This window comes from Budorcas taxicolor, chromosome 10 (assembly GCF_023091745.1).
Source record: "Budorcas taxicolor isolate Tak-1 chromosome 10, Takin1.1, whole genome shotgun sequence".
NCBI lineage: Eukaryota > Metazoa > Chordata > Mammalia > Artiodactyla > Bovidae > Budorcas > Budorcas taxicolor.
Genome location: NC_068919.1, coordinates 626,417 through 640,456, shown reverse-complemented (window position 1 = coordinate 640,456; position 14,040 = coordinate 626,417). Strand labels below are relative to the sequence as shown.

At 42.0% G+C, this 14,040-nt stretch overlaps 1 pseudogene; it reads left to right on the top strand.

Moving 5' to 3' along the window:
- Positions 1-5,924: 5,924 nt before the first annotated feature.
- LOC128054196 (olfactory receptor 10AG1-like) lies at positions 5,925-6,808 on the top strand (annotated as a pseudogene).
- Positions 6,809-14,040: the final 7,232 nt, after the last annotated feature.

Here is a 14,040-nt window from a genome sequence, read left to right as displayed (position 1 = left end):
GTTTATTGTGATCCACACAGTCAAAGGCTCTGGCATAGCCAATAAAGCAGAAATAGATGGTTTTCATGAACTCTCTTGCTTTTTTGATGATCCAGCAGATGTTGGCAATCTGATCTCTGGTTCCTCTGCCTTTTCTAAAACCCGCTTAAACATCTGGAAGTTCATGGTTTACGTATTGCTGAAGCCTGTCTTGGAGAATTTTGAGCATTACTTTACTATCATGTGAGATGAGGGCAATTGTGCGGTAGTTTGAGCATTCTTTAGCATTGCCTTTCTTTGAGATTGGAATGAAAACTGACCTTTTCCAGTCCTGTGGCCGCTGCTGTTTTCCAAATTTGCTGGCATAGTGAGTGCAGCACTTTGACAGCATCATCTTGAAAGATTTGAAATAGCTCAACTGGAATTCCATCACCTCCACTAGCTTTGTTCATAGTAATGCTTTCTAAGGTTCCTTTTTAGTCCAATTCTCACATCCATACATGACCACTGGAAAAACCGAAGCCTTGACTAGACTGACCTTTGTTGGGAGAGTAATGTCTCTGCTTTTTATTATGCTGGCTAGGTGATACATAAATGCTAAAAGTATATTCAAATCACGAAACAATAACAACAACAGCAACAAGCAGCGAACAAAGTATATATAAGAGAAATAGAACAAAAACAGTAAGGCAGTAAATTTAAATTTAGTCACATTTATAAAACCACTACTAAAATGTATAGCAATCCAATCAATGTACAGCCTAGTGTTGTTGTTCAGTGACTAAGTTGTTTCTGACTCTGCTATCCCATGAACTGCAGCACGCCAGGCCTCCCTGTCCTTCGCTATCTCCTGGAGTTTGTTCAAACTCATGTCCATTGAGTCAGTGATGCCATCTCATCCACCGTTATCCGCTTCTCCTTTTGCTCTGATTGTTTCCCCGCATCAGGGTCTTTTCCAATTATCTGGCTCTTTGCGTGAGGTGACCAAAGTATTGGAGTTTCAGCTTCAGCATCAGTCCTTCCAGTGAATATTCAGGGCTGATTTCCTTTAGAATTAACCAAATGAGCTCCTTGCTCTCCAAGGGACCCTCAAGAGTCTTCTCCAACAGCACAGATCAAAAGCATCAATTCTGCAGCGCTCAGTTTTCTTTATATTCTAACTCTCATAGCCATAGCTTTAACTTTGTGTAGCTTTGTTAGCAAAGTGATGTCTCTGATTTTTAATATGCTATCTAGGTTTGTTATAGGTTTTCTTCCAAGGAACAAATGCCTTTTACTGTCATGGCTGCTCACCATTCACATTGATTTTGGTGCCCAAGAAAATAATATAGATCATAGTGACTATAGTTAAATAATTTTGTATATTTGAAAGTTTCTAAGAGAAATTTTTTAAAAATTGCATCACAAGAAAAAAAGCAATGAACATTGGGGTACATGTGCCTCTTTCAAATGTTCATCACAGCACTGTTTATAATAGGCAGGACATGGAAGCAACCTAGATATCCATCAGCAGATGAATGGATAAGAAAGATGTGGTATGTATACACAATGGAGTATTACTCAGGCATTAAAAGAATACATTTGAATCAGTTCTAATGAGGTGGATGAAACTGGAGCCGATTATACAGAGTGAAGTAAGCCAGAAAGTAAAACACCAATACAGTATACTAATGCATATATATGGAATTTAGAAAGATGGTAATGATAACCCTGTATGTGAGACAGCAAAAGAGACACAGATGTATAGAACAGTCTTTTGGACTCTGTGGGAGAGGGAGAGGGTGAGATGATTTGGGAAAATGGCATTGAAACATGTATAATATCATATAAGAAATGAATCGCCAGTCTAGGTTTGATGCAGGATACAGGATCCTTGGGGCTGGTGCACTGGGATGATCCAGAGGTATGGTATGGGGAGGGAGGTGGGTGAGGGGTTCAGGATAGGGAACACGTATACACCCGTGGCAGATTCATGTTGATGTATGGCAAAACCAATACAATATTGTAAAGTAATTAGCCCCCAATTAAAATAAATAAATTTAAATTAAAAAAGAAAAAAGCATATAACTGTGGGCAGTGATGGATATTACTAGACATTGTGATGATCATTTAAAATATATTTATGTTGTACAGCAGAAGTTAATATAATGCTATAAGTCAAGTGTATCTCAATTAATCACTTTGAATTTTAAAGGTTGTGCATTATGTTGTTGGAAAAGGAAATGGTAATCCACTCCAGCACTCTTGCCTGGAAAATCCCATGAACAGAGGAGCCTGATAGGCTACAGTCCATGGGGTCACAAAGAGTCGGACACGACTGAGCGACTTCACTTCACTTATGTCATGTAAATTATGCCTCAATACTATTGCTAATTTAAGCATCAAAGCTTAATGAAAATAACAATGACACTGTGTTGTTAGGCTCAAATATATCTATAAAACAAATTAATATGCATAGATATATACCGTAAATACTTATTCCCTTATGTGCCATGCTAAGTCTTCGGTCTAAAGGTATACATGTTGCAGGATGTCATAACACCTTTTTTTTTTTTAGTGACCAAAAATGAGGACTGTGGCAGAGTCTGGCTTTATGCTCTTCAAATACATCTGTTTTATTGACATATAGTGAACATCATTCCCTAACCTTCTCAGAGCTACATTGGACCAGGTGATTAGTTTTTACAATGACATATGGGTAGAAGTGATGTGTTTATTACATATAGAGGCTCTGAATAGTGTATTTGTTTCCTTATATTCTGTCTGTTTGGCATCTCAGGTTTCTGCATGCTGAAGATCCAGTAGGAAACTTCAAAGAAGAAGTAGGGACAGTGGGACCCCTAGATGAAAACAACCAAGGTTTTTTTCATCACTGACTGCAAACGTGTGCTGTAATATGATAGTAAAATGTTTCTTTATTTTGTTACACTGATACATTTGAAGTATTGTCTCAGAGTGTAGATTTGTTTCAGGTGATGATAATATTGAATTGAACAGAGAAATATTCAATTCGATATCCTAATGATGGAATTAGGGATTAGATCAGTTCACTCACATGGGTGATGGACATTCAATTTGTTCCATCTTGTAAGTAAAACTTAGTTGAAACAAATAATGAATGCAATTCTCACTTGTAAATAAACATGACACTAAATGACATGGATACCACATCAATCCTAAAAAAGATTACAGAGGTCCAATTTATGAGGAACATGATGTAATAAAGAGAAACAAATTTAACATACAAAAAAAGAAATGAAAGATTAGAAACACTGATAGTGTTTCAGATTGGCAAAGAATCTCTAAACAGAAAGGAAAATAATATGCTTATGAGCGGAAGTTGATATTGGCCTTGAAACCTCATTCTTGACAATTTTACCTACATACCTGCCTGGAAGTAGCTGAAACAGAAAAAGCATTTTGTAGGAGGGTTTTTTTTTTCTGTCTTAAATAATTGGGTTTAAACGTTTTTTTGGGGCTCTAAAATCACTGCAGATGGTGACTGCAGCCATGAAATTAAAAGACGCTTACTCCTTGGAAGAAAAGTTATGACCAACCTAGATAGTATATTCAAAAGCAGAGACATTACTTTGCCGACTAAGGTCCATCTAGTCAAGGCTATGGTTTTTCCAGTAGTCATGTATGGATATGAGAGTTGGACTGTGAAGAAGACTGAGAGCCGAAGAATTGATGCTTTTGAACTGTGGTGTTGGAGAAGACTCTTGAGAGTCCCTTGGACTGCAAGGAGATCCAGCCAGTCCATCCTAAAGGAGATCAGTCCTCGGTGTTCATTGGTAGGAATGATGCTAAAGCTGAAACTCCAATACTTCGGCGACCTTATGCAAAGAGTTGACTCATTGGAAAAGACTCTGATGCTGGGAGGGATTAGGGGCAGGAGGAGAAGGGGACGACAGAAGATGAGATGGCTGGATGGCATCACTGACTCAATGGACATGAGTCTGAGTAAACTCTGGGAGTTGGTGATTGGCAGGGAGGCCTGGCGTGCTGCGATTCATGGGGTTGCAAAGAGTCAGAGACGACTGAGCGACTGAACTGAACTGAATGCAAAAACAATAGTTTGTGGGGCTGGAAGATGGGAACAGACATAGTAGATTTAATGGAATATGAAAACACAGTTAGAGAACAAACATTAATCAAGTGTTATGAGAATTGTGAAAGTGTTGACTGCCTGATATCTGATTACATGAACTTGAAGTGAAGCAAGATAATGGGTCTGTGTGTGTGTGTGTGTGTGTGTGTGTGTGTGTTAGTCCCACTCATATGCTTTTGCCATTTGCATTCCTAAAATAAATAATCATAGGGTTTAAATAAAGTTATACTTATTACTTTATTAGATAAAGTTACAATGGAATTATATAGGACATATTTTACTTGGTTGTAAGAGAAGATGACAATGGATCAGAGAATCACATGTGTTAAGAAGAAACTATTAAAATATCATGAAAGTGAAAGTCACTCAGTCGTGTCCAACTCTTTTTGACCCCATGGACTATACAGTCCATATTCTCCAGGCCAGAATACTGGAGTAGGTAACCTTTCCCTTCTCCAGGTGATCTTCCCAACCCAAGGATCAAACCCAGGTCTCCCACATTGCAGACAAATTGTTTACCAGGTGAGTCACAAGAGAAGCCCGGGAATACTGGAGTGGGTAGCCTACCACTTCTCCAGTGGATCTTCTTGACCTTGGAATCAAATCGGGGTCTCCTGCTTTGCAGGTAGATTCCTTACCAACTGAGTATCTGGGAACCCAAATATCATGAAGAATGGGTCATATTTATGGACTAAGTTAAAGATGAATTGGTATTTGTAATGCAGTATACAGTGGGTATTAATAAGAAATGTTATTGGACCCCATGATATAACATGCTTTCCATGTGTAGCATAACCGATGGGTGAGGTACACAGAAGAGAATAATATGATTACATGTATCTGTTCCCCCAGTAACAAGGAATGAGTTTAAGAAAGTCAGTTCTCATTGGAGTAGAAATGGGATGGCTTAAAATGTTTTGAATAAGAATTAGGCAAAAGTTTTAGGTGAAAATCTTTGAATTGAAAGGAGATGGAATTCCCTGGTGCCTCAGACGGTCTACAATGAGGGAGACCTGGGTTTGATCCCTGGGTCAGGAAGATCCGCTGGAGAAGGAAATGGCAATGCACTCCAGTACTATTGCCTGGAAAATCCCATGGACAGAGGAGCCTGGTAGGCTACAGTCCATGGGGTTGCAAAGAGTTGGACACGACTGAGCAACTTCACTTACTTTACTTACAGAGAAACAAATGGATGAACCCAAAGAAAAACAATAGTAAGCCTGTGTCATATATAATTTCACTTTTAAAGGGGGTGAAACAATTTAATAGTATTGCTGCACAATAAAGCTCTAAATAAAAATGCATACATTGTATTGTTTCTGGTATCATTACTGCTGCTGCACAATCACTTCCGTCATGTCTGATTCTTTGTGATCCCATGAGCCATAGCCCCCCAGACTCTTTGTCCATGGAATTCTCTAGGCAAGAATACTGGAGTGAGTTGCCATCCCCTCCTTCAAGGGATCTTCCTTACCCATGGATCAAACCTACATCTCCTATATCTCCTGCATTTTAGGCAAATTCTTTTACTGCCGAGATACCAGGGAAGCCCTCTGGTATCACTACATCCAAGTATAAGAAAATAAAGATTTTATTTCTCTAATTGATTTTAACTGCAAGTCAGTTCATCGCTGAGGTTTCAAATCTCATTTCTTAGAAACTGAGCAAGGCAAAGGCAGCAGTACTTGCAGGGATTATGTACATAGCTTCATGCATCTGATCAGTTAACAGAAGTGAAAAGTTGCTCAAAAGCATTAATGAATTAACCATCTTGAGTTTACCGTATCTACAGATGGAATACAAATTAAGAACAGAAAAATCAAATATCACCACAATGATGGAATTTATCCTCTTGGGGTTTTCTGATATTCCCAATTTCCAATGGATTCTTTGGGGGATATTTTTTAGTCCTCAATCTGACCATCCTGATGTGCAATAGTGTCATTGTACTGATAACAAGAATTGACCGTACTCTCCAGACCCCCATGTACTTTTTCCTCTACCACTTTTCCATTTTAGAAATCTGTTATGTAACTGTCACTATCCCAAGAATGCTCACAGACCTCCTGAACCAGAAAGGGCACGTTTCTGGTGTGTGCCTGTGCTACACAAATGTATTTGGTCCTTCTGTTTGGAGGTTTAGAGTGTCTCTTCCTGGCCATGATGGCCTATGACCACTACGTGGCCATTTGTAACCCTCTTCACTATGGTCTGATCGTGAGCCCCCAGGTCTGCGTCCAGCTGGTCACTGCCTCCTGGGTCAGTGGAATTCCTGTTGTAATTGGGCAAACATGGCAGGTTTCTTATCTGCCCTTTTGTGGGTCTACCAAATTAATAATTTTTTCTGTGACCTCCCCCCAGTATTCAAGCTTGCTTGTGGGAACACATTTGTGAATGAGATAGCAGTCTATGCAGATGCAGTGGTATTCATCATGGTTCCATTTCTGTTGATTGGTGTCTCCTATGGCAAAATCATCTCCAACTTTCTGAAACCATGATCTGCCAGAGGGAAGGGCTAAAGCCTTCTCCACATGCTCGTCTCACCTCACAGTGGTGGTCTTATTCTACGGCACAGCCTCTACCACTTATTTACAGCCCAAACCAAATCAATCTGAAGAAACTGGGAAGCTGATCTCTCTCTTCTACACAGTTTGGATCCCAACGTTGAATCCCATTATATTTACTCTGAGGAAACTACTAAGTAAATTATCAACTTGACGCGAAGGCTCGAAATTACAGAAGCAATTTGTTTTTATGTTTCTCATGTAAATACATCAGAAAATATCATCTAGTATTATTTCTATGTTCCTAGGAAATGATAGTTAATATCATCACTGCCATCTCACATTATGTAAAACGACCCTAGTTTCAAAGAGTTAAGGGTTTCTGGGTTATTAAAGCGCACATTATGTCCATGGAAATGATTTATTCTGAAGACCTATCTTTCCTGTCACTGTGAAAGAGTGAGTTAAGAGATTTCCTGAGCAATAAAATGATAGTTAACTGCAATATAACCAATGATCAGGGTCATGCCCTGTAAGAAATTTGCTTGAAACTTCCCATTTCTTCAGGCATATTCACTGTCCTTTTCTGTACTTAGGATTGGTTTTAGATGATGAGAAAACAACGACCACATCCAAGTTGGTGGGAGTAGAGGAGTCTGAGTGTTTTCTAGCAATTTTTCCTTCTTTCTCTCTTTTGCAAGCGTCCATATCCCTTTCAGAGTACAAACCCTGAAAGGATCCTTTGTTACCTCAATTCTGACTGTTCTCTAGTTACACCATTTCCTCCGGCTTGTAGCTTCATGTTTTGCATTGGTAATGTCTCCTTAGTATTAGGAATATTAGAAATTTAAACTATAAAAGGCATTGGGTTGAATGTTGATCCCTCTAAATATATGTCAGGTTATAACCTGCAAACCTGTACTTATTAGGAAAATAAAAGCCTTTGCAGATGTAATTCAGTTAAGGACTTTGAAATAAGATTATCTTAATTTAAGGGAAGGGCACTATATCCTATGATCAGTGTTCTTAGTTCTTATAAGGTGTGTGTGGGGGGGAGGGGCAGAGATTAAGTTAAAAATAGAGACGCAGTGACACAAAGAAGAATATCACGTGAAGATGGAGGGAGCAACCGGGAGTGACACATGACACAGCCATGAAGCAAAGGAGGTCGGGGACCACCAAAAGCTGAAAGAAGTGAGGAGTGACTATCCCTTTAGAGTCTGTGGAGGAAAACCCTATCAACAGGTGATTTGGGACAGTGGCTTTTAGAGAAAGTCAACTTCTCTTACTTAAACCTTCTCAATTTGTGATAATTTGTTACAATAGATCTAGGAAAATAATACACTGTGTAAGTGTATTAAGGTGTTTTTATTCTAATCATCTGGAATAAATTCTGTATCTTTTAGGAACAATGATTTTTTTTAATGTAGGATTTTTTTAACTTTAAAAACGATATCAATGAAGCCTCATAAAAATACCTGCCCAAGAATGATGGTTAATTGTATTTGTTCAAGAATGTTTGTTAAAAGCTTTTTGAAGACTGCAAAAGAGAACCCTAGCAAAGCAAAGGCAAGCTGTTCTCATTTGGAACATAGTAGACACGGGCGCCCATTTACCATGTGGTGCTACACAGTCTCTCAAGACAATGTTTTAGAGACATGCCAGTGAGGAAATCCCACGCTTTTCAGACATGTAAGTAAGCACATAAATACATGTATAAAACATAATTCTATTTTTGTAAAACACAGGGAGATAGCATCCATATATTTATATAACATTTCACATGTGAATCTTTCTACTTGGTGTGTATATATGTCAGCAATATCTGGATGTGTATTAGAAGAGAGAAAGAACTCCTTTACAGTGACAGTTCAGGTAATGTCTGACTTATTTATTTATACTTTTTTTTTGGAATATGGATTTATTACAAAGAGTATAATATACATATAACAAAATAATAAATTGTATTCAGAACATAAAAACTACATATGGAAAAAAATTACTGCATTTCTTCTTTTCTTATTGCCTCCCAATATTTTACAGAATATTTAGTAGCTAACAGAAAAATTTCAATATCAGCCAAATAATCTTTGCTATTTTAAAGAAATAACACATTTTTAATGAACTAAACAGAATCAGAATATATAATATTTGATCACTTATTTTAAAAAAGGACTAAAATAGCTTTAATAATAGTTATAAATAGAGATAAATTTAAGATTATGAAATGGATATATATGTACATAGGCACTATTGCATATGTATACTATATATTATATATCATATAAACATATATATTTCAATATTCACTGGAAGGACTGATGCTGAAGCTGAAGTTCCAATACTTTGGCCACCTGATGCAAACAGCTGACTCATTAGAAAAGACCCTGATGCTGGGAAAGATTGAAGGCAGGAGGAGAAGGGATGAGGGTGAGATGGCTGGATGGCATCATGGATTCAGTAGACATAAACTTAGGCAAACTCCAGAAGATGGTGAGAGACAGGGTAGCCTGGAGTGCTGTAGTCCATACAGATGTGAAGAGTTGGACATGGCTGGAAGACTAAACAACAACAAATATATATATTTATATATAGCTATACAAAAATGGAAAAATGACCGATTTCACTCTTTTAACAGAGAGATCATGAAACAAACACACACACAACCCAGAAGCATATTTCACATCAGTGATAACAGTTCTTTGGAGATTTTTCTGTATTCCCAAATGTCTGAGTGTTTCTTTTAGTAATATGTTCTTTTTTATGTGATTATCCTGGTGAGAAGCAACATCAATATTCTCATAAACAGAAATGACCAGGCTCTCAAATTCCCATGTATCTTTTCCTCAATAACTTTTCCTTCTTGGAAATCTGTTATGTATCTGTCACTCTTTCTAGAATATCCATAAACCTTCAGTCAGAATATACATATATATATGTATATGAGAAGAACTACAAAGATATATTTTATTTGTATTCCTGGGGACACAGAATACTTGGCCTTGACAGTAATGGCCCGTGACTGCTATGTGACCAACTGTAATTTCTGCAACTTCTCCTACTTATAAACCAGGAGCTCTGTATTCAGATGATGATGCTTGGCTCTTGGATCAGTGGTGTTACAGCCAGGATAAGGCAAACATGCCAGACTTCCCCTCTGTCATTTTTGGATCTAACTACAAGTTGGGTTGTGGCGATGTTTTTCTGAATGAGATGTCAGTCTCTATAGTTGTACTATTAGTGAATTGTTTGTCATGATCCCTTTTCAGTTGACACTTGGCTCCTACAGTAAAATCACTTCTCCATCCTATGTTGCCATCAACAAAGGGATGAGCCAAAGTTTTCTCCACCTGCTCAACTCACATCACGTGTATGCACTAAGTTGCTTTGGTTGTGTCCAACTCTCTGCAACCCTGTGGACCATATCCCAGCTGGCTCCTGCATCCAGGGAATTCTCCAGGCAAGAAGACTGGAATGGGCTGCTGTGGCCATATATCCCTTCAGCGACACAAAGGAATCCTGAGGTGGCCCTCAGAACTTGAAAAGAGGCCTGACTTGCCTGAGGCAACATGCCAGGCTCCCAGAAGACCACGTCAAAACTCGAGAGGAACCCAAAGCTTCCCACCACAATTCAAGAAACATCAGGAGATCCCCCACAGCCTGCGAGATGAGGCCCAAGTCCCCTGAAGTGACTTGAGAGCCACCCTCTGCTCCACCTTGCAACTTTAAAGGAGACTTGACTTCCCTGAAGCATCACGAGAGGTTCCCCTGAGGTACCTGTGGCAGCTCGAGAGGAACCTCAAGCTTCCAGCAGCAACTCGAGAAACCAAGAAATTCCACCCTCTACGCAAGATTAGGCCCGTTTTCCCTGCAGCACCTGGAGAGCAATCCCATGTTCCCTCTCGAAACTGGGAAGGAGGCTCGATTTCCTTTAGCAACTCAAGAGGTTCTCCGCAATACCCATCACCACCTCGGTTTCACACAACAAATGGAGAAATGCCCCGTGTTCACCGCCTCATCTCGACTGAGGGCCGATTCCTCTGCTTCATTTTGAGAAGAATCCCAGTGTTCCCTTCATATCTCAGGAGAAGGATGGTCTCATATATAGAAACTCTAGAGGAACCCTGTGGTTCATGCTGCAAGTCAAAAGGACAGCGAGTACTGCCTCAACTCTAGAGGAACCCTGTGGTTCATGCTGCAAGTCAAAAGGACAGCGAGTACTGCCTCAACTCGAGATAAGGCCTGATGAAGCCGACTCAAATGAAGCACCGAGTAGGCCTTCACAATCCAAATGGAGGTCTGACTCACCTGTTGTACCTTTAGAAAAAGATCCACATCCCCACCTCAACTCGATCGGAGGACTGACATCCCTTTTACTCAGGAGGAAATCAAGTCCCATGCCTCAACACGAGCCGAGGGCTGACTCCCCTGTTGAAATTCGATAGGAACCCCGAGATCCCTGTCACCGCTGGAAAGGAAAACGGATTCCTGCCTCATCCTGAAATGAGCTCATATAGCCCTTCAGTGACTTGAGAGGAATCCCGAGGTGGCCCTTACAAGTTGAAAGGAGGCCTGACTACCCTGAGGCAACATGAGAGGCTCCCTAAGGTCCCCCTTGAACCTCTAGAGCAACCCAAAGCTTCCTGCTGCAACTCGAGAAACACCACGAGATTTCCCCCTCAATGCGAGATAAGGCCCATTTCACCCTCAGTGACATGAGAGCAATCCTGTGCAACCCTCGCACCTTGAAAGGAGCCTTGACTAAACTCAGGAAAGAGGAGAGGTACTCTGAGGTCCCTGTTGCAACTCGAGAGGAGCCCAAAGCTTCAGGCTGGAACTTGAGAAACATCACGAGTTTCCAACACAACACGAGATGAGGCCCTTTCCCCTGCAGTGACTTGAGAACAATTCTGCACACCACATCACAACTCAGAAGGAGACTGGACTACCCTGAGGAAACAGGAGAGGTTCCCTGAGGTACTCAATGCAACTCGAGAGGAACCCACGGCTTCAGGCTGCAACCTGAGAAATACCACGAGATACACCCCTGGAGGCGCAATGAGGCCCATTACCCAGCAGTGACTTGAGAACAATCCCGTGTACCACCTCACAACTCAAAAGGAGGCTTGACTTCCTTGAGGCAACATGTGAGGTTCCCTGAGTTCACCTTCAGAAATCTAGAGGAACCTCAAGTTTCCTTCCGCACTCAAGAAAAACCATAACATTTCCCACCCCACAGCCCCCCTCCCAAACGCGAGATGAGGCCCCTTTCCCCTGCAGCGCCATGAGAGCAATCCAGTAATCCCTTTTGAAACTCAAAAGGAGGCTTGCATTCCTTTAGGCAACTCCAGAGTTTCCCCGAGATACCCATCAACACTCGTGAGGAACAACGAGTGTCACACCAATCTCGAAAAGAGCCCCGTTTTCGCCTCACCATCTCGAGATCAGCGCCAATTCTCCTGCTTCAACTCAGAGGAATCCCAAGTTTCTGCTAGCAGCTCAAGAGGAGGCCTGTTCTCCCTATTGAAACCAGAGAGGAACTCCACAGTTTCTGCTGCAAGTCAAAAGGATACCTACTTCCCCTCAATCTGAGATAAAGCCTCATTGCCCTGAAAAGACTCAAATGGAACCCCAAGGATCCCCTAACAACATGAAGGGAGGTCTGACTCCCCTGTTGCACCTCTACAAAAAGCCAAAGTTCCCCGTGTCAATTCAACAAGAGAGTCCTGACACCCCTTTTCCAATTCGATTGGAAAGTGGAGTTCCATGCCTCAGCATGAGCCGAGGGCTGACTGCCCTGTTGAAACTCAAGAGGAAGCCTGAGGCACCTGTCGCAACTGGAGAGGAAGCCTGATTTCTGCCACAACCTGAAATGAGACCATATGTCCTTTCAGGGACTCAAAGGAATCCAGAGGTGGCCCTCAGAACTTGAAAGGAAGGCCTGACTTGCCTGAGGCAACATGCCAGACTCCCGAAAGACCATGTCAGAACTCGAGAGAAACCCAAAGCTTCCCGCCACAGCTCGAGAAACATCAGCAGACCCCCCCCCCCCAAATGCGAGATGAGGCCCGAGTCCCCCAAAGTGACTCGAGAGCCACCCTCTGCTCCTCCTTTCAACTCGAAAGGAGACTTGACTTCCCTGAGGCATCACAAGAGGTTCCCCTGAGGTACCCGTGGCAGCTCGAGAGGAACCCCAAGCTTCTGGTGGCAACTCAAGAAACCAAGAGATTCTCCACTCTAAGCGAGATTAGGCCCCTTTCTCCTGCAGTGCCTCGAGAACAACCCATGTTCCCTCTCGAAAATGGGAAGGAGGGTGGATTCCCTTTAGCAACCCAAGAGGTTCTTCACGATACTTGTCGCTACCTCGGTTTCACACAACAAATGGAGAAGTGCCCCATGTTCACTGCCTCATCTTGACTGAGGGCCGATTCCTCTGCTTCGTCTTGGGAAGAATCCTGCTGTTACCTTCATATCTCAACAGAAGGCTGATCTCACCTATTGAAACTCTAGAGGAACCCTGTGGTTCGTGCTGCAAGTTGAAAGGACAGCGAGTACTGCCTCAACTCGAGATAAGGCCTGATTCCCCTACACCGACTTGAATGGAACCCCAAGTAGGCCTTCACAACCCGAATGGAGGTCTGCCTCACCTGTTGTACCTCTAGAAAAAGACCCACATCCGCACCTCAACTCCATGGGAGGTGTGACACCCCTTTTACTCGGGAGGAAATCAAGTCCCATGCCTCAACAAGAGCTGAGGCCTGACACCATGTTGAAACTCGATAGGAACCCAGAGACCCCTGTCACAGCTAGAAAGGACCCCAGATTCCCACCTGAACCAGAAAGGAGCTAACATAGCCCTTCAGTGACTTGAGAGGAATCCCGAGGTTGCCCTCCCAATTTGAAAGGAGGCCTGACTTCCCTGAGGCAACATGAGAGGCTCACTGGGGTCCCCTTCGGACCTTGAGAGCAAGCGAAAGCCTCCTGCCACAACTTGAGAAACACCACGAGATTTCCCCCTCAATGCGAGATAAGGCCCATTTCCCCCTCAGTGACATGAGAGCAATCCTGCACAACCCTCACACCTTGAAAGGAGCCTTGACTAAACTCAGGAAAGATGAGAGGTACCATGAGGTCCCCATAGCAACTGGAGAGGAGCCCGAAGCTTCAGGCTGCAACTTGATAAACACTACGAGTTTCCAACCCAATGCGAGATGAAGACCTTTCCCCTGCAGTGACTTGAGAGCAATTTTGCTCACCATATCGCAACTCAAAAGGAGACTGGACTACCCTGAGGCAACAGGAGAGGTTCCCTGAGGTCCCCATCACAACTCGAGAGGAACCCAAGGCTTCAGACCGCAACTAGAGAAATAGCACGAGATACACCCCTCGAGGTGCAATAAAGCCCATTTCCCCGGCAGTGATTCGAGAGCAATCCCGTGCACCGTC